The sequence below is a fragment of the Phycodurus eques genome, chromosome 1 (genome assembly GCF_024500275.1).
Source record: "Phycodurus eques isolate BA_2022a chromosome 1, UOR_Pequ_1.1, whole genome shotgun sequence".
Classification (NCBI taxonomy): Eukaryota; Metazoa; Chordata; class Actinopteri; order Syngnathiformes; family Syngnathidae; genus Phycodurus; species Phycodurus eques.
Genome location: NC_084525.1, coordinates 32,138,046 through 32,158,062, shown reverse-complemented (window position 1 = coordinate 32,158,062; position 20,017 = coordinate 32,138,046). Strand labels below are relative to the sequence as shown.

General features: G+C 42.3%; 2 long non-coding RNA genes across 3 annotated transcripts; one reads left to right on the top strand and one right to left on the bottom strand.

Annotated features, from left to right (window-relative positions):
• Positions 1-61: 61 nt before the first annotated feature.
• Positions 62-10,054, bottom strand: LOC133408908 (uncharacterized). Its single transcript, XR_009769343.1, has 3 exons — positions 8,349-10,054; positions 8,010-8,217; positions 62-1,515 (listed from the first exon to the last, which is right to left on the bottom strand). It is a non-coding gene; the product is annotated as an uncharacterized LOC133408908 (long non-coding RNA).
• On the top strand, positions 9,622-17,454 carry LOC133408911 (uncharacterized). 2 transcript variants are annotated; one of them, XR_009769346.1, is made up of 4 exons: positions 9,622-9,734; positions 15,496-15,625; positions 17,007-17,187; positions 17,281-17,454. It is a non-coding gene; the product is annotated as an uncharacterized LOC133408911 (long non-coding RNA). The 2 variants fall into 2 exon arrangements; XR_009769345.1 differs by having other exon boundaries at positions 17,007-17,454.
• Positions 17,455-20,017: the final 2,563 nt, after the last annotated feature.

The following is a 20,017-nucleotide window of genomic DNA, read 5'->3' as shown; positions in this document are numbered from 1 at the left end:
TGGTGCTAGATAGATGACGATACTCTAAGCCACCATCTGAAGCCAGCTTCCAAGGGGGGAATTTCTGACAGGAAACAACATCCAGCTATGGGGTAAAACAGCCTTGACTATTGAATCTTGAAGAGAGATGATAAAACAATTCTGAAAATTGGCAAACTGGCACCTTTCGATGACAAGGCAAGCAATTTTCTTCTTCAGAAGACAGCCAGGCCTTCCTTAAAAGGTAGGATAAGAGGGGACAAAATGAATTAAACACATTAAACATACAGTATACTGTAGTTTTTCAATAACAATTCTGTGTTACATATTTTCATTAAGGGCTTCTCGGGAGCATTTAGGTTCTTGGTACAAATCTAAATTTAAGCCTTTATGTGTGGAGTCTAATGGTGCTTGTGTGGGTTTTCTTCCCACATTCATAAACAGATCATCAAACAAAAATAACCATAAAATTGTGTTTTTAAATGGTGGTGTTGCTGCACAGGGTGGCCCACCCCTCATTAGGCTTAGTGGTCCATTACTTTTTCACACAGGACCAGGTAACTTTGAATAGTTTTTTTTCTTCACCCTTAATCAATAAAATCACCATTTAAAAACAGCATTTTGTGTTCACCTGTATTATCTTTGTCTGATATTTACATTTGTTTGATGATCTTAAACATTAAAGTGGGGAAACTATGCAAACATTTAAGAATTTGAGAAGGGGGCAATATTTTTTGACAGCACTGTAGGTCAAATATGCATTTTAACTGAGAGGGCTGGCAGTGAATGAGTGTTTAATAAACTTAACCAAACATTTCAACATGCTGAATGAGCATACGAACGACCCTCTCCCCATGCTTGCACCAGGAAGTGCAACTTAGAAGCTTCTTGTTAACTACTCCAACCCCTTTGACCCTAGCAGTTATTACTACGATCCAACTTAGGATTTATAAAGTACATCTATCTATGGCTTTGTGATTCACACAACTGGCTTTCCCTTTTACCATCACCCTAGGGAATCGGACGAGGGTGCAGTCAAACCTAATTCCATTATCTACAGTATTCAAGTATTTTGCATAGATTAGGAGGCCCCTCTTGTGAAGCTAAATAACCACAATATTAGAAACAGCTCTCAATATGATGCACTGCAATTCTATACCATTTCAAACTACAATTAAATACATGTTACATTAGACTATATTGCGCAGATACAGTATACTTAATATCGTGGCGTTTGAGTGTATAGAATACAAAGCATTGCAAAAAGGGAGAGGCCCATTATTGACCAGGGGATGTGGTTCAAGAGAGATGGCATGGAGAACTGCTGAGAAGGCATCAGAATGCCTCTCACTAATGTAACACACCCACTTCTTACGTTCTGATACTCGATCCAAAGTGAAAAAGCACAAACATCGGGCAAGAACATAAGACGCCACCGTCCAGCTCCACATCTGGCCTCATCGGACACGAATGCCGCCTCGCCGTCTCCGCTACTCCGCAGATTGTCAGATTTCAATGGCGGAAGCTTTCCAGTTTCTGTGATCACAAGGAAGTAGAAATCAATGGCTGGCAACAGGAGCCATGACGCAGTGAAAGCACAGAGAGAGAAGGCGGGGCCGGCCCAGGTAGCGCCAGTGCATTGAGTTGCTGCCAAGTGCAAATCAACTCACCTCTTTCTAAAACAACTACAGACAATCCCTCCAGAAAACACAAGCCCACAAGCAGTCTGCCTATTGTGTGTGTGTGTGTGTGTGTGTGTAGAGGGACGACTCCCACAAATACCTCTTGGTTTTAAAACTGATCAAACCCAAACGGAGGAAGTGAAGCTACTCACTCCAAAACATCAGCTATTTATTTTCACAATAAATGATATTAAGCAACAGATGGAGCAGGCCAAGCCTCTTTCTTTTTGGATTCGAGTTGTGTGCCAGGTTATGTACATTATGTGTGTGTGTGTGTGTGTGTGTGTGTACACAATGGCCACACAGATTAGAATGTACGTAAGGTGTCCCGGCTCCTTCGCCTGGCTGACTGTGGATGACTACCATGTTCCCTTCTCCCCGCTTGATGTTTTTGTGCCACTGGACCTGTTGTGTAACGCTTATAAAACATTTAAAGAGACAGCAGGCCTTCGTAGCGCGGCCAATCGGGACGGAACCATGACCAAGGCAGAAACCTATAAACAAGTGTATACACATCAATCCTTTTTACTAGTAAGTCAAAAGTCCTGAGTAATTAAAACGTAATCCAAACATTAACGACGAGATGGCCCAAGTAAGGTCAGAATTGCCACGGTTCCAGTGCTGACAAAGCACCTGCTGACTCATGCCATGTTGCTCTGGACCAGGTCACCTATGTCATGGATGTTATTTTTGTTTTGGTTTTTAAGAGAAGCAGACGGTACTCCCGATTTGTCAGCGAATGAAATATATATTGTGTGTGTATATATATATATATATATATATATATATAATTTTTTTTATTGATTTTTTTTCTTTTTTAAATGCCTCCCCCGAATGTTGCTCAGGTCATTACATAAATGCATATCGTTGGCATAAGAATTCATAAATTGAGTATTTAAAAATGAGGATTGAGGAGCGGATGAACATGTGGCCCCCATAAGGCTTTATGACTATGCAGTGAAACAGGAAGTACGTAGTGTATCTGTAATTCGCACATAAAAGTACTACAATACAGTACTGACCAAAAGAGTTAGGCCACTAATTGCTCTATTTTTATAATTACTGTAACCCCTTTTCATATCATTTAGTTATAGTACAATTATAAAGATTACCAAAAAATTACAATATCCACAAAACCTTGTAGCGGGATGGTGCTAGAGACAAGTATTTAAATATTGGTGAGGATCTTTATAGGGGTTATGTGCAAGCACAACCAACTTCCACATTTAGCAAAACAGATCGAAGCACTTCCTTCTGGTTCAGGTGACTAGTGGAGCCCTATGGCAGGAAACCGGAAAAAGCACATGTAAGAATATTAAATGTCTACACTGTCTTTTGTTTTATACAACATGTCTTCAAGAGCTACTAAAGATGACCATGTCCGATGTTTAGGCTTCTTTCGTGTTTACATATATCATATCACACAAAACCCAATTCCAATAAAGTTTAAATGTTGTGTAAAACAAATAAAAACAATGATTTGCAAATACTTCTCAACCTATATACATTCAATTGAATACACTACAAAGCCAATATATTTAATATTCAAACTGATCAACCTTATTGTTTTTTGCAAATATGCTCTCATTTTGAATTTGATGCCTGTAACACATTCCAAAAAAGCTGGGACAGGGTCATGTTTGCCACTGTGTTACATCACCTTTTCTTTTAACAACATTCAATAAACGTTTGGGAACTGAGGACACTAGTTGTTGAAGCTTTGTAGGTGGAATTTTTCCCTATTCTTGCTAGATGTACAACTTCACTTTGTGCTTCATAATGCACCACACATTTTCAATGGGAGACAAATCTGGAACCTGCTGGCAGGCCAGTCTAGTACTCGCACTCTTTTACTACGAAGCCACACTGTTGTACACACTTGCAGAATGTGGTTTGGCATTTTCTTACGGAAATAAGAAGGGACGTCCCTGAAAAAGACGTTCCTTGGATGGCAGCATATGTTGCTCCAAAACTTGTATCTACCTTTCAGCATTAATGGTGCCTTCACTGATTAGCAAGTTAGCCGTTCCATGGGCACTAACACAGTCCCATACCATCACAGATGCTGGCTTTTGAACTTTGCGTCCTTAACAGTCCGGATGGTTTTTTTCCTCTTCGGCCCGGAGGACACAACATCCATGATTTCCAAAAACAATTTGAAATGTGGACTCATCAGACCACAGCACACTTTTCCACTTTGCATCACTCCATCTCAGATGAGCTCGGCCCAGAGAAGCCGGCCAACGTTTCTGGGTGTTGTTGATATATGGCTTTTGCTTTGCATGGTAGAGTTTTAACTTGCATTTGTAGATGTACCGACTGTGTTAAGTGACAATGGTTCGATAAAGTATGCCTGATCCCACGTGGCAAAATCCTACGATGCTGGTTTTTAATGCCGTGCCGCCTGAGGGATCGAAGATCACGGGCATTCAATGTCAGTTTTCGGCCTTGCCGCTTACATGCAGAGGTTTCTCTAAATTCTCTGAATTTTTTGATAGTATCATGGATCGTAGATGTTGAAATTCCTAAATTCTTTACAATTATATGTTGAGAAACGTTGTTCTTAAACTGTTGGGACTATTTGCTCACGCAGTTGTTCACAAAGTGGTAAACCTCGCCCCATCCTTGCTTGTGAACAACTGAGCCTTTCAGGGATGCTCCTTTTATACCTTATCATGACACTCACCAGTTTCCAATTAACCTGCTCACCTGTGGAATGTTCCTAACAGGCGTTTTTGAGCATTCTTCAACTTTGCCTTTTGTTGCCCTTGCCCCAGCTTTTTCCCAAAATCAAATTCAAAATGGGTGAATATTTGCAATAGAAAAAAACAACTAAATAACAAATAAATGTATCAGTGTGAACATTGTCCTGTCTTTGTAGTGTGTGTGTGTGTGTGTGTGTGTGTGTTTATATATATATATATAAAATGTTAAAAAGGATTTGCAAATCATTGAATTCTGTTTTTACTTTTTTAACACTGCATCCCAACTTCATTGGAATTGTGGTTTCGTACATGTAAAAATAAATGATGTACAATTAACTATCTAACTTTTGTCTCAAAACACCAGCCATACAGAAAATAACCTTTTAACAAAATTGGGTTCAAATCGTCATGCATCAGCCTGTAGTTATGCTTGTCATTGCAGCATACACAAATGCGCTAACCTGTTTTACATGTTGGATGATGTGACGTTCCAAATGAAGCGCATTAAGGGTGCAGATATAGGAATACGGAAGCAGCCACCTCCCAGAATCACATCGGTACCCCTGTTTGTTCTTCATTCTCGATTAATCAGGAAGCAGCCTTAGAGCTAAGAATCAGATGGACAAACAAACCCAAATTCAAAACTATATGAATTGTTTTCACTCTTATTAATAGCTCAGCCTAGGTGGAGTCTATGTTATAATTACTGGCCTTCTACTTAGACTGTATATGAACATGATGACATTGCTAAAACAATGACTCGAATGGTGGCCTAAGGCTTTTGCACAGTGCTGTATTTCTGCTTATTTGTTTCATTCGGGATTATTTCAAATCATTTCGTCATGGCAGAAAAACGTGGTCCTCCACAGCATGCACCTGCAAAGACTTGATGGACTTGCTATGATTCTGTGGGGTTTGACACGTTCATTGACGCCTGACTCAAAAAAGGCAGTATCCACACCATTATCCACAGCCTCACCAAAATTAACGGTCTTGGGTGCTTCTTTGTCCCATTAATCAGACTACAGGGTTGAGTCGAAAACAGGTTTTAATGTTTTATGTCGTCTTCTGCACTGTATGTGTCCTACTACTTACACTTCAACCAAGTCAAAATGACCACAGTGTAAATAAAACATTCTTACAACAACAAAGCTAAGTAGTGGCCGAAGACTATTTCCCGGTATATGATGTGATGGTATTGTGTACATAGAAAAATGTTTCCATTAAGTTAGATGGACATTTTGTCTTTTGACTGATCAGAAACCAAAACATGAACAGCATCTTTAAAATATATATAATAAAGGAGCAGGTTAGCCCAAAGAAACATGAGAATGACACCGCAAGGAGGCATCACTCCAACTTCTAAACCTTTCTTTGGAAGAAGTGATTTTGGACCAATAAGCGGCTGAACTCTGGTTGCCAACCAATTACAGTGTGCCATGCACCTTAGAAAGCCAGCAGAGCGACTCCTACCCAATAAGAGCACCGTTTGGGACCACGGTACGTCATGCAGCAACTTGAAGTGCAGCGCAAGTGAACGGGAGTGAAGCAAAAGCAGCGTCACCAGGAGATCAGTCTCAACAACACCCCTCTCTTTCTCCCTTTATCTACTGTGCTTTCTCTCTCTCTCTCTCTCTCTCTCTCTCTCTCTCATCCTGAGCTGTGACATTCTCTCTTTCGCTCATCCTGAGCTGTGACATTTAGCCCCTCCCACTGCTTCTTCACTCATGAGAGAGAGGGAGGGAGGAAGTGAGAGAGATCCAAATGAGGTGACGAGAAGTCCAGCCCCGAAAGGACTGCGTCACCACCGCTGCCTCTTTTAACTATACGCCGTATTGAATGTGTCTTGGGGAGGATTTGACCGAATCCCAGGCGGCCTGCAGGGTGAAAAGACATCACATGACCACAGACGCCAATCTGTTATCTAATTGCAGAGCTGGACCGGCCGTCGTCCATGCTTGACTCCCGCTCCCTTTCCACTCCAGCACCACCAACTTTCCCCCCCTCGTGAGAAACGCCCACGCGACGAATACGTAACAAATATGGCTCCACGAGAGGCCGTAAGAGATCATACATGACTGTATTCACCCTCAAGATGATTATGGCAGAAACCGATGCACCCACACCCTGATAATTCTTGACCAAACATCCCCACTCGTGCTTCGCCACACTAAAGAAGCTTCCAGAACAGTGTGCCGTTAACCCTCGGGTCGGCCTGCTTTCTGCTGGAACCACACCTCACCATCCTATCAAAACAATAATGGTACATCTTCAACATCCATGTTGAAACTCCTTTGGCTGGCGAGCTGGAGCTACACAGCACGTACAAACACAAACACACATGCAGGCACATTTAGTAGCTAGTGACAGTAAGAACACATCACAACTACCAAGGAGGAAGACGACGAGGAAGCCTCGGCTGTCCGAAACCACAATGTCCACTTCAGGTGGAAAACTCCATGACTGTGGGCTCCAGTTATCACAGCTTTTTGTTTTGTCCGGACATGAAAAAGTGACGTAAGCAACTAATCAAAAAAAAATAAAAATAAATTACAAATTAACTCTCTCTCCTGTGTCTGACTCGCTTACACTCCCTCCCTCACCGCATCTCGCTCGCTTTATTTCCATCTGTCCGCAACAACCTGCCTGCTATTAGCCTGCCACTTTCAGCACAAATACACACAAAGTGATCAGACCCCACGCAGATGCGTGCGCGCGTGCACGCACGGCCTCACGCACGCTCTCGCTGTTCCTCTTCCTGAGTGTGACGCAGCATTTAATTCTCAGTGTTTCTGTATCACTGTTAGCCTCCCCATCCCACTGAGACACAATCGCTCGCTGAGCATGAGCGCAGGGCCTTTAAAGGGACCAAAACACCATATTTCCCTGCTCCCGTCTCGATGGCTTCGCTCTTCTTATTTCCCCCCCTTCATCGCCTCTTAGGATTGCCTCTCTCTTCCTCTCTTTGCAAGAGACACAATCGGACTCTTCACTCTGAAGTAAGGCCGAGCCTCTTCCATCACCTGACAGCACTCTGCTTTTAAAGGGACATCGCCCGTTTGGAGAAGAACGGTAAATGTGGCTCTTTAAATGTGGGATGCTGCTACTCGAACTCACAAGTGGGAATGCTAATAATATTTTCTCATGCGATGCTGTTATAGTTATTAAAAGCCTGAACCATTAAATAATTGGCAGAAAATTCAATTTTTTTTTGGTCCTTCTGAACATTACAGTACAAAACAAAAATAATTAAAACCAATTTCCATATATGACGTTCTATTTGTATCATATATACTATAGATACATTTCAATTTGCAACAATTTTTAAACACAGTGCTTGGAGCACATGTTTCATAATATGCACTGGCTTTTCAAGAAATATCACATATGATACGTTTGGCTTGATAGGTTTAATTAATGACAAAGCGTCTGATGCATTTTATCCTTTGTGTTGATGTAAAATACATGGTTTGCAAGCACACTAACATTGGTGGAGTGTGTCATGGAGCACGTGCGGTCAAATGTGCTAACAACTGCGGGAAGAAAGTAGGACAATAACACAGCGAATTGCTAAGTATCAATCGACAATTAACAGCAGAAATATTTGTGTGTGTGTGTGTGAAAGAGGTTTCAAGAATCTTACCTCTGGTGGGCAATCTCTCTTTGGCTTCCTGCAGCAAGTGTTTCAAAAGCTTTGTACTTTTTTTTAACATGAAACCAGTGCATCTCCTTTGAATGCCTTCACCAAGCATGCTGCATTTCCCCCTGGTAACGCCTGTGACGTCCTGCTCCCCACGGCAACCGAAAGATACGGGAGCCCACGCTGACAAGAAACCGCCGTAGGTCAAACCCTACGTGACATAACACAGTATGAACAATCATCCGTTTGAAATCAGCATTATGGGGACCTGATTATAGCGTGAGGATGTCAAATCATAAGAAAAAAAAATATTTTCCCTTAGCAGTAAAAACAAACACCAACCAACAAAGTGCTGTTCCTCCTCCATTCAGTGGAGGTTGCATTAGTCTTAGCCACGTCATCTACGTATCAGCTGTGCCAATGCCACTTCCCAAAGCTTAATTACGATCTTGGTCCACTTCACTGATACGCACAAAGACACAAAGAGGATTCAGTGAATTTAAACAAACAAATATGGCTGCTTACCTGGGTTAAATTTAAACCAGCTCTCATCTGGTGTTATCCGCTCATGTTCAAAATATGCACACTGTGAATGAAAACAAGTGTCAGAGACCCCCTCCACACACACCTTCTCACCACCCACACCCTCTTTCGCAGATTCCAGAGGAAAACCCGTTATTATTCCAAGACATGACAAACAGTGTGCAGTAGATTTCAACATTTCCTCACTCTGGCTTCAAAGTCCCGGAAAGGCCAAAATGACATTTATGCAGAAACAATTGCAGGTTCTGACGTACTTCAAAATTCTGGTATTTCCACTTTCATATGAACAACTACTGCTATCTGCTCACCTTCTCGAAAGTGGAGAGCAGCTCAGAAGTAGCTTGTCTTGCTCTTCTTATTCGACATATTAGCATCCATCCTTACATCATCTTTAATAATGGCTTCCTTTATTTTTATTTTGACTATGTCGAGTCGTCACGTTTCAGATATGACGTCACATACATTGTTGAAACTGATGTGCAGTGTTAAATGCCGGTTACTCAAGCAGATGAGGGCTCAGTGGAAGATCTGAAGCAAAGAGCGCCACTTGGTGTTCATTAAGCGTAACGCACCAAGAAGGCTTTGTTTACATCAGGAATAAAAAGTGCGTATGACAGAAACCTCTGGATGGATGGATATGATCCAGGGCCTGCGCACAGCAGCATTTTGGGTTTATCAACTACCAAAACCGCATCTATACGGCGAAATTAATATAAAATAACAACTTTGGGGATAATTCATTAATGTGTGTTAAAAAATAAAGAAATCAAATAAAAATCGAGTCATGCATTCGCTCCCACTCCATCAAATGGGACGGCAAGTAACTTCATATTGTCATATGTTCATATGGCTTGTTAGAGGAAATGACAATAGGACAAGTGAGATTTAAATGTAAATTTAAGGTCATCATTTGGTAACTTTTACATGGATTTTTTTTGTTTTTTATGAAACGCATATTATCCGAAGTGAAATTTAGAGATAAATAAAGTCAAGCATCATCAGTTGAATCCTACGCAGTGCAGCGTTTTACCAAGCTCTCACACGTGAAGTAAATAGAAGTGCGCAACATCCTCTCGCAGCGAGCATCGATCCAGCGCCACCTCGAGTCGTCATCTCAACCTGGAACACGAAAAAGTGCTCGGGCACATTTGAAAGCGGGCAGCCGAGCCTTGTTTTCCGGGTAAGGTAAGGAAAACACGCTGCATGGCAACTGCGCACTTCGTATGAGGCCGTGCGTAATTTGGGTTGTTGCCTTCATAACATAGAAGGGCCATTCGAAGTCAATCATAAAAGTAAACGTGCCATGACGTCACGTTGACGGCAAAAGCACATTTTTACAATTGCCTCCGTGCGCGCCAAACAAGTTCCCATTTCGGAATGTGGGTTGTAATTATGCCGCTGAATGTAAACAAGTTCCTCATTGAAAAGGAGGCCACTTACCTTTCGCAACTGCGTCTCAAGTTACGACAGCGCTTCTAGAACCTGCCATCCAGCTCCCGGTAACCGTTGAGTCTGCTGTGGTTTGACGATCAACTCCACGCAACGACATTTTCACGGCAACACCAACAGGCCACGCCCATGGGAACACACCTCCGCTTTCTGATTGGACGTTGCGCCCAAATGCGTCGCAGGCGTCACGTGCTTTTGACGTAACTGTTTACAATCAGGAAAAGAGGAAAAAGGAGGAGCGAGCTGGAATTCTCGAAGAAGAAGAAGAAGAAGAAGAAGAAGCAGCAGAAGAAGAAGAAGGTGGGCGTGCACGCGCGCTACTCACTTGAACTTCCGCTTTCGCTATGGCTTCGGATCAAAGAGAACACAGTGGTACATAATATTCGCTAAACTTAATTTGCACAAGCAGAAGGGAAGACGATGAATTGTAATGACGTTCTTCCACTTAATCACATTTTGGTACGTTTCTTTTCCCCACTGACGTCATTCTCCGTTATACCTGTTTTGTTCTATCTATCTATCTATCTATCTATCTAAATATCTATCTGTCTATCTGTCTATTTGTCTATCTATCTGTCTGTCTATCGATTTACCTCCTTAATTTACGTGGTATTTAGTGTGTAGACTACTTTTGACTTTTATTTTTTATGCCCTGTTACTAAAGCGAGGAGGTGTGCTTTCATTTTCACGTGACTGCGTTCAATTTATTTGAATTCGTTACATACGTAAAATGAGTTTTCAGTTCGACCCTTCTTGAACAGCAGGGGGCGTCCTAACCTCACATTCAAGGGTCACGCTCCTTCCACGAGCGTTGCCCGTGTCCATATTATGTGACTCGTGTTTGTAGTAATCCACCCAGCCAATTTCTGTACCGCTTCTCCTCATTAGGGTCGTGGGTGAGCAGGAGACAGTCCCAGTTGACTTTGGGCCAGAGTTGGGGTACACGCTGGACTGGTCACCAGCAAACCAGGGCACATAGACACAAAGTACCATTCATGATGATGTGAGAGAAAAGCTGGAGTGGGGGGGTGATTTAAACCCTGAATCTCAGAACTGTGCTACCCTGTTTGTTGTAATACTGAATGAGATGCAGGGGATAGTGGTGTCATTAAGGCCTGAAGCACGATGTATTCATTCTGATCTGGTGATTGGTGGTTCACAAAGAGTACATACCGCTCAGCAACCGCTCTGCTTACTCTCGTTGGTTCCGAATGTTGTTGTAATTTTTCACTGCATATTTGCAGCGTGAGCATCCGATTGTGCGTTCTGCAGAAACCAAATTTTGTAAATAATCATTGGTGTGAGCCCAGCCAAAGGAGTCCAGGGTGTGCTGTGTTTTGGACAGCTAGGAAAAGCTGGGAAAAGACACAATGCCTTCCAGATTGTTTCCCCCTGCAGATGTTTGGAAATGCACAATGGCAGCATGCAGCAATGTGCAGGAAACAGATGTAATATCAACCAGAGGTTCTGTTGTTTTTCAATATTTGGGTGTCCATGGATACAAAGTACTATCGTTGAAAGATTTTGGACTGTTAATCAGTTCGTTTTTCCTGAAAAAATTCCTCTCAGGATCATTTCATTCCAGAAATATACAACAGAGAATCTTTAATCCTGTGTGCACAATAATCTATGAGGTCTTGATTCGGTGTCAGATTTGTCACCTCCCTTTTTCTAGGATAGCCTTTAATAGCAGATTAGTTCATGTCCATTTACGTGACAGTAACAGTCAACGCACCTTAATGCCTCGCTGATGCCTCTTGTCTTTACAGACTTTCTCACTTTATTGCTGACAAACTACTCTGACCAATCGTTCCACATGAGCATTGTCTACTCTGGTGAAAATTCAGAGCTCATTGAAAGTGAATCATTTTTGCCACTTATGTCTCTACAAAAATATTGGCTACAATCAGAAAACAACAACAAAACAATTCGGTGGTACTTACATTTTTTGTTATTCACTGAAGCTGCCATTTAATTCCTGTTTTGCAGGCAGCTTCAGAAACCCTAAATGTTAATTTCAATTTAAAAAAACTATATTATAAAAATGATTCAAGCCTTTCTTTCAGTAGTCGACCGAGAATTTGCTTGATTCAAATTAATCTAATAAAAGTATACACTTTACGATTTAATTGTGTGTAACATGTAACATGCATCAGTAGTTGAAAATAATTAAGTTAATTAAATGATTTATTTTTGAGTGTATGCTCCCAGATGAACAATTTATAAAGACAATTTCAAAACGTTGAAATATTCATGACAAGGGCAGAAGTCATTATTCAGTTTCAAGGGGAAAAACACAGAAACAGACTTCATTATATGTGATCACATTTTCCTCAACAACAGGAAATGATGGCAGAAACACAGGACAGCAAATGGTTTTCATTTAATATTTCAAATCATTTATTCTGGAGGCCCAAGATATTAATCTGATACCAACTGACATTCACATAGCCTTTGCATGAACTGGAAGAGGCTTAGTCTCACAAAGGGGCCCGCGCCTTCCGACCTCAGGGTCCTGCTCCAACCTTGTATTTCCCTATTGTTATCTTAGCATAGATGAGTTAAAAGGGGCGTTGTTTGACACACGGACAGATAACATGACGTATTTGGCAGCAGCTGCTACGCTAAGGGGAGGAACGGGACACACACAAAAAAGACAAGAACCAGCTGAGTTTTGTTAGTAATCACAGATTCCAGTAGTCCACATGTGCTACGCCTGGAGTGGAGTGGAGGGGTGGAGCGAGTGAGGAGGCCCGGGTGGAAGCTGAAGGGTGGACTGAGCTCTGGGACCTTTGTGACGTTGCTGAAAAACTGTTGAAGAGATTCCATTTGTTTTTGTTTTTTTGTTCGGTTAGTTTCATTGGAACTACATACACTACTCACGAAAAGCGATATTGTGTTCATGGGTAAATTTAAGAATTAACCCAAAATTCACTATAAGCTTTATAGGTCAACTGCATTTCACATTCTCTGATCTTTTGAATGGACAATGCCCAACTGTTTAATGTTTCTGTACTTTTTTGGCACAACATTCTGTTCATCAATGAGGAGCTGAATGGAAAAGAGGTGTTTGGTCGATGAAGCGACCAATACACTTCCTGGTTCAAATAGAAATGACTATTTAAGCACTCCTCATCATCATGCTGTTCACGTTTTGACTCAAACTGGGCCAAAGGTTCACCTTCAAACAAGACAATGACACTAAGCACACTGCTAAAATACCGAAGGAGTGGCTTCAGAACTACTCAGTGACTGTTCTTGAATAGCCCAGCCAGAGCCCTGACATAAACCCAAGCATCTCTGGAAAGACCTGAAAATGGCTGCCCACCAACGTTCAACATCCAACCTGACAGAACTGGAGTGGATCTGCAAGGAATGGCAGACAATCCCCAAATCCAGGTGTGAAAACCTGTTGTATCAATCCCCAAAAGACTCCTGGCTCTATTAGCGCAAAAGGGTGCTTCTACTAAACACTGAGCAAAGGGTCTGAATACTTATGGCTGCGTGATATTTCAGTTTTTGTTTTTTAATAATTCTGCAAAAAAATCAATTCAATTTTTTTCTGTCAATATGTGGTGCTGTGTGTACATTAATGAGGGGAAAAATAAACGTAAATTATTTTAGCAAATGGCTGCAATATAAAAAAGAGTGAAAAATTTAAGGGGGTCTGAATACTTTCCATACACACTGTAACTGATTATGGGCAAAAATGGAACTGAACTCACACTCTGCACAAAAGTCAGGGAGTGGACCTCTACACCAACAGTGACCCAGCCCTATTGATTTGAAAGGCTATCCTAGCCAAGATATTTGAGCATCAGCAATAGATTTATTACTTTATTCTTTTCCTGATGATGTCATTGTAATGTCACTTCAGCCATATTGCGCTGAGCAGCCGGGGCAAAGGGCACTTGGTAACACTTTCCCACAACTCGTACTAGTACCCTTCTGTGGTGGCAGCGCAAATGCACAAAAGGGGAAGAAAAAGCAAAACACTTAGAACGGAGTTCATCCATTAGATTAGGGGTGTCCAAACTATGGGCCTCGGGCCATTTGCGACTTGCCGTGCATTTATCAGCAGCCTGCGACATGCTAAAAATGACATTTGACACGGCCCGCAATGCTACTTAAAGAAGGGTGGAGGTGGGCAGTGTGTGTGCGTGTGTGTGTCGAAAAATGGGTGGAGGTGAGCTGTTGCGACACCCACATCCCATGGGATGTGGTTTGTGGGGACTACTAATAGTAGAAATTAATTGGTTTTATATACTGCACAGCATTTTTAGATATGCAAAGATGCAAATAAATTTCTATTCATAACACCGCGTTGAATAAAGTTAAATCTGTTTCCTCCACTTTCTGCTTTGTGTCAAGGTCTGATTTTTGAGCATATCACGGTAACGATTCTCAAGTAACTGCTTTTTAAACGGTCAGTTTACTACAGATAGCTCATTTTGGTTCTGGATGTGAAGATGGGATTCGGCTACTGTTCAGCGTAGGGACGGACCTATTATAATGGGCTGCCAGCCACGGCCACGGCCACCCGAAAATCTGGAACTATTTTTCTTATCACCTTTAACAGAAAGCTGTGATGTAGCAGTTTTTCAAAATAGCTACAATATATAACTGCTTGGTTGATTAATTTTAGCGTGTTTAATAAAAGTCAAAGAATTTCCTTCCATCCTTTTTTCTATATGCGGCCCTCGGATGAAAAAGTTTGGACACAACTGTTTTAGATGCGGCGGCACAGTGGACGACTGGTTAGCACATCTGCCTTACAGTTCTGAGGACGCGGGTTCAAATCTGGCCTCGTCTGTTTGGAATTTGCATGTTCTCCCCGTGCATACGTGGGCTTTCGCAGAGTACTCCGGTTTCCTCCCACATTCCAAAACATGCATCGTAGATTAATTGAAGACTCTAAATTGCTCGTAGGTGTGAATGTGAATGTGAGTGCGACTGGTTGTTTGTTTATATGTGCCCTGCGATTGGCTGGCGACCAGTTCAGGGTGTACCGTGCCTCTCGCCCAGAGGCACCTGGGATAGGCTACATTACGCCCACGACCCTAGTGAGGATAGGCGGTACGGAAAATGAATGATTGTTTTAGATGCTCTCTAAACGAAGTCTCATTAGACTTGCTGGCATATCACACGAGTGTTGCTTATAGGAAAATATTTCACTTCCATTGGACTGTTGCAACAGCACCAGAGGTTTATCCCAAAATGTGGACTGGTTGAAGACAGTGCTTGGCCAGACTCCATTAGGGAGTAATGTCATAAAAATGAGTATGTAGAGCCAGTGGAATGACACAAAAGCTCACATGGGTGGAGTCGGGGCGCATACCTCAGCTTGCACAGCTCAAGGTCACATGTGAGCGTACTGCGCATTCATTCATGTTCACGGGGATTCAAACCTTTTGAATTTGACCCTTCTGGCTTCTGATCTGGTGCAAGCTGGAGATGCATATATTCACGCGAACGTGCTTCTTGTTCTGGTTTTCAGCTCTGCCATGAGCTGGGAGGGTGTTGAAGTGGGCAGACTTGAAATTCACTTGGGACAGCTGCGACAGTGGCACAAAAAGTTACAACTTAAAAGTATATCTGCGAACAAGACGACAAGTAGAGAAACTAAGGTGAGTATGTCGTGTGTGTGTGTGGGTGCGTGGAGCATACACAGCTGGTGGAGGATATCACTGCCCCGCCCAAACAAATCAGTATGTCACCACATATACAAGCCTACTGGTAACCCCACGGGTTTTTAAATACCAACCATTTTAGAGAACTGATGTAAGAATGAGCCTAGCGTACATGTCCATCATTCCGTTGTTAAGAACAACTCTTCACACCTACTAGAAATGGCCGAAGTTGTCAATTTGTTTGCGAGATATAAAAAGATCCAGGAATAATTATGTTAAAATGGTTAATTGGGCAGGAGATAAGTCAATATTAAAATAAATACATCATCACTGCATTATGGAATTCGTCAAGCCAGTTTTAGTCAAGTCTCGCTAGACAATCTTCACTTGAACCGTGGCCATTTAAGATTTCGAACACAGGTCCAAGGGAGAGCCTTCAATTACCAGCGTGGCTTAGCACATAAAACGAGGAAAGACAAGCAGTCTTAAAAAAAAAAAAATATTTATTTGATACTTTTGATCTTACATCCAATTTAAAATGGGATTCTGCTTGTAAAACAAAACAGTTACAGTGGAATGTGAGTAATAACACAATACAAAATTAAATCTGGTCAAATTGGGTTCCAGTTAAGCATTTAAATAGTAGTTTACTGCTGTGATGAATCTCTTGCAACTAAAAACTAAGAAAATCACACACTTGCACCACCATGTACTTTGCTCGTTTTGTTAAATGTGCCACAGGGGCACGTTGAAGCAAAATAAGACTTTCTAGCATTTGAAAAAAAAAAAAAAAAAAAAGACAAATGCATCACATCGCTCAATAGCATACTGATATAAAATAGCATACACAGTACAGTATAATGAATTGGAAATAACACTGATGAATTGAGCACCCTTGTAGCCTTGAGTAGTTGGATGTATACAGTCAGTCCGTCTTGAGAATTTCAGCCTGCCTCTGAAGGCATGATGGCTATGTGACTGTCGTGGTGAAGAAAATCATGAGGTTGAATGAACTTCAGCTTCCTTGTAATGGCAGTACAATACCTTTTGTACACATTCATGTTAGAATGGAAAAAAAAAAAAGATCACATTAAGTCGTGCTTACATACAGTTAGCAGAAGAAGCCTGCAGGGATGGGGATGATGATGATGATGATGATGATGATGCACACACATTCACACATCTAAATGCTCAATAATTCAAGGGGACAAAGCTTCGTCAATGAGGCACATGTGCACGTGTCAAATGTTCTAGTGGAGGGTGGAGCACTGAAACTGATGACATGCAGGCTGATGGGTGTCGACAGTACGAAGCTGCTGCAGCCCTCATGGGACCCGGGGTGAGTCAAGCTAAAATACATTTTTCTCCCACCCAAAAGCGCTCATCTCCATCTCAAGCTCAATTGCCGTCAACAAGTCAGGGTCTGAGCCGTCGTTAACGTCCACCGTCGCCACCTTCATCATTATCAGACTAGTTTTCCTGATGCTTGTTGCGAGACACAGCCAAAGAAGGGAATATAGGCGGCCATCGCCGTGTCGCTGTACCTGATGACTACGTAGGTGAGTCTGAGGCGGGATTGCATGAAATATGTGTGTGTGAGTGTGTGTATGTGTGTGCGAGGGTAAGAGGGGTTCACAGCTCGGTGTCTGCAGTCTTGGTGGCGGAGTGGCCGTTGGTGGGAGGAGGCTCGGTCTTGGCAGCTTCAAGAGACTCTCCGTTCACATTAGGTTTCTCCTGGGTTTCTGTCGGGGGGCTAAGTGGAGCCACGGACACGAGGGTGTTCCCCTGGTTCTCCTGATCCACTGGATACGCCTCTTCTGCCTGCAAGTAAAGCACAAACACGTCAAAAACATCAAATACAAATACAGTATGTACATCGGAGAAATAAGAACACATTTATTCAAACTGCGCCTATTCACCTGCAGTTTGTTTAAAACAGAGTATGTAAGTAAGTTTGTGTATCTTCTCCTAAGATCAACATGTCCAAGGAAAACTGGAACTTGCAACAACTACACTTCTAAGCCCATTTGTTCATTTATTTCTTCTAATATGTCAACCTCTTTTCCAGTCGCATGTCCTTCAAGAATGGAGAATGCACTTGCAAAGAATAAGATGTACAGTGAACCTCCGCATATTGGCGTTTTGGCATTCATGAATTCACCTATTCTCGGATTTTAACGTGGCAAAAAAATTCTGCACATTTTTCTTATTTATTTTGTGGCAAAATACTGTGTACAGTATGCATGATATTGTATAGTAGCATCTCTTTAATTGAGACAACAAACGGTTTCTATCACATGTAAACACACCAAAAAATTCACACGGTTACACGGTGGAAGGCAGAAGGCTGTTGTGTGTCTCGACGAAAGTTCCACGTTTTGTGACTGACTATGCCAAAAAGATATATATTTTTTTTTTTTCGAGCCAAAATTCTGTCTACAGTATTTATTATATTTATTGTATTGCAGTGTTTCTTTAAATGAGCGAATGGTAAATGTCGACCGTTAACATGCCGTCCGCTCAACTGCCCTTGTGCGGCGTTATTATGAATCCCACTCGAGCTCAGGACATGCCCTGCTGCAATATGATTGGCTTCTGCATCCAGGTAGGACATACCCTACCCGCAGCAAGGTGGGAAGGGCAGTTTCTGACTGGCTGTGTTATTATGATTCCCACTAACGCTAATCCACCCTGACCCTAACCGTAACAAACAGTTTTATTTTACGTATTTGTAATGGTCATTGGGCGGCACGGTGGACGACTGGTTAGAGCGTCTGCCTCACAGTTCTGAGGGACTGGGGTTCAATCCCCGGCCCCGCCTGTGTGGAGTTTGCATGTTCTCCCCGTGCCTGCCTGGGTTTTCTCCAGGCACTCCGGTTTCCTCCCACCTCCCAAAAACATGCATGGTAGGTTGATTGAAGACTCTAAATTGCCCGTAGGTGTGAATGTGAGTGCGAATGGTTGTTTGTTTCTATGTGCCCTGTGATTGGCTAGCGACCAGTTCAGGGTGTACCCCGCCTCCTGCCCGATGATAGCTGGGATAGGCTCCAGCACGCCCACGACCCTTGTGAGGAGAAGCGGCTCAAAAAATGGATGGATGGATGGATAATGGTCATTGCTTCATTTGCGGGATTTAAAATAACGTTTGGTATGTGCATACTGCCTACACACACTGGCTCACCCAATCACAGATCTAGCAGCAGCTTTGTTGGATTTGCAATTGACAGCAGGAGTGGATTGATAAAATGGCAGTGCCCATGTCTATGTTGGCTCATTGACTTGCAAGGGTTACGCTAAACGGGGACTAAATAGGGCCTCAAAACCAGTGGAGTCTGTAGCAGCAGCTCAGCGGAACAACGCTAAACTATCTCCGATCGGCAGTTCGTGTTACTTTGTGGATTCATACGTTTTGGGTCAGTAAACACCGAAGTGCTAGTCATGTAACTGCTACGTCGCTAAGTTTTCCTGATGCTTGCTGCAGGACAGTCAAATGTTCATCGTTTTACACCAGACTGCACTGCTTCCAGAGGTGCTGCAACAGGGCAGGCAAGCCAGACAATTGTCTAGGGTCCCGGAGAACAGGTGACATTGGCCGCAATCAATGACAAAGCACTGCTTAACCGTGCAACAAAAATGAGTTGTTGAGAACTCCCACACACAGTCCCTTACTAGCTGTTGCTGGCTGGAGGGCCCAGCCACAGAGAGACGGCTGTTATTAGTCCATTTCAACTAGACAACTGTGAGCAGACACTGCAATGACATGTTCAGAGTCAAAGAGCTCTCTAATGGGGGGCCCTCGTAACAGGCGTTTTGGAAATACACCTTAAAGTCCCATTAAGCATTAGAAAAGTTACCTTACAGAAAATGTTAAAATGAAGCATTGAAGCTGTTTGTGTGCCCGCAATGAGTGTGCCTGAGAGCACATGGCAAATGATTGACACCTCGTAAGTCACACCTTCTGTCTCTGATTTGTTGTTTTTCCTCAGGTGCAGTGGTTTCTTGTACATCAAATTAGAGGCACAAGATCGGGCCAGAGAAGGCAGATTTTTTTCACAGATCACATTTATCATGTACTGGACTACTGTCAAGTCTTACTGACTGTGTAAACAAATATGACAAGGTGTCTTTCTTTTCACACTGCAAAAATCCCCTTTAAGTACAATGCTAATGTTCAAATTTTACAATTACAGCTACCATGTTTTTGTTGAAGACGTAGGCCTGATACTCAACTATATTTTAATGTTGGTCATTATGGTGGTACTTTGGAAAGCTAAGAATCTTTTGGGGTGATACCGTATTTGGTTTTAAAAGTTTGAAAAGCACTGGCCAGGTCATGTTGATGATGTTACATATTCGAAAAGAAAGCATACATTGGTATGGTATTAAATT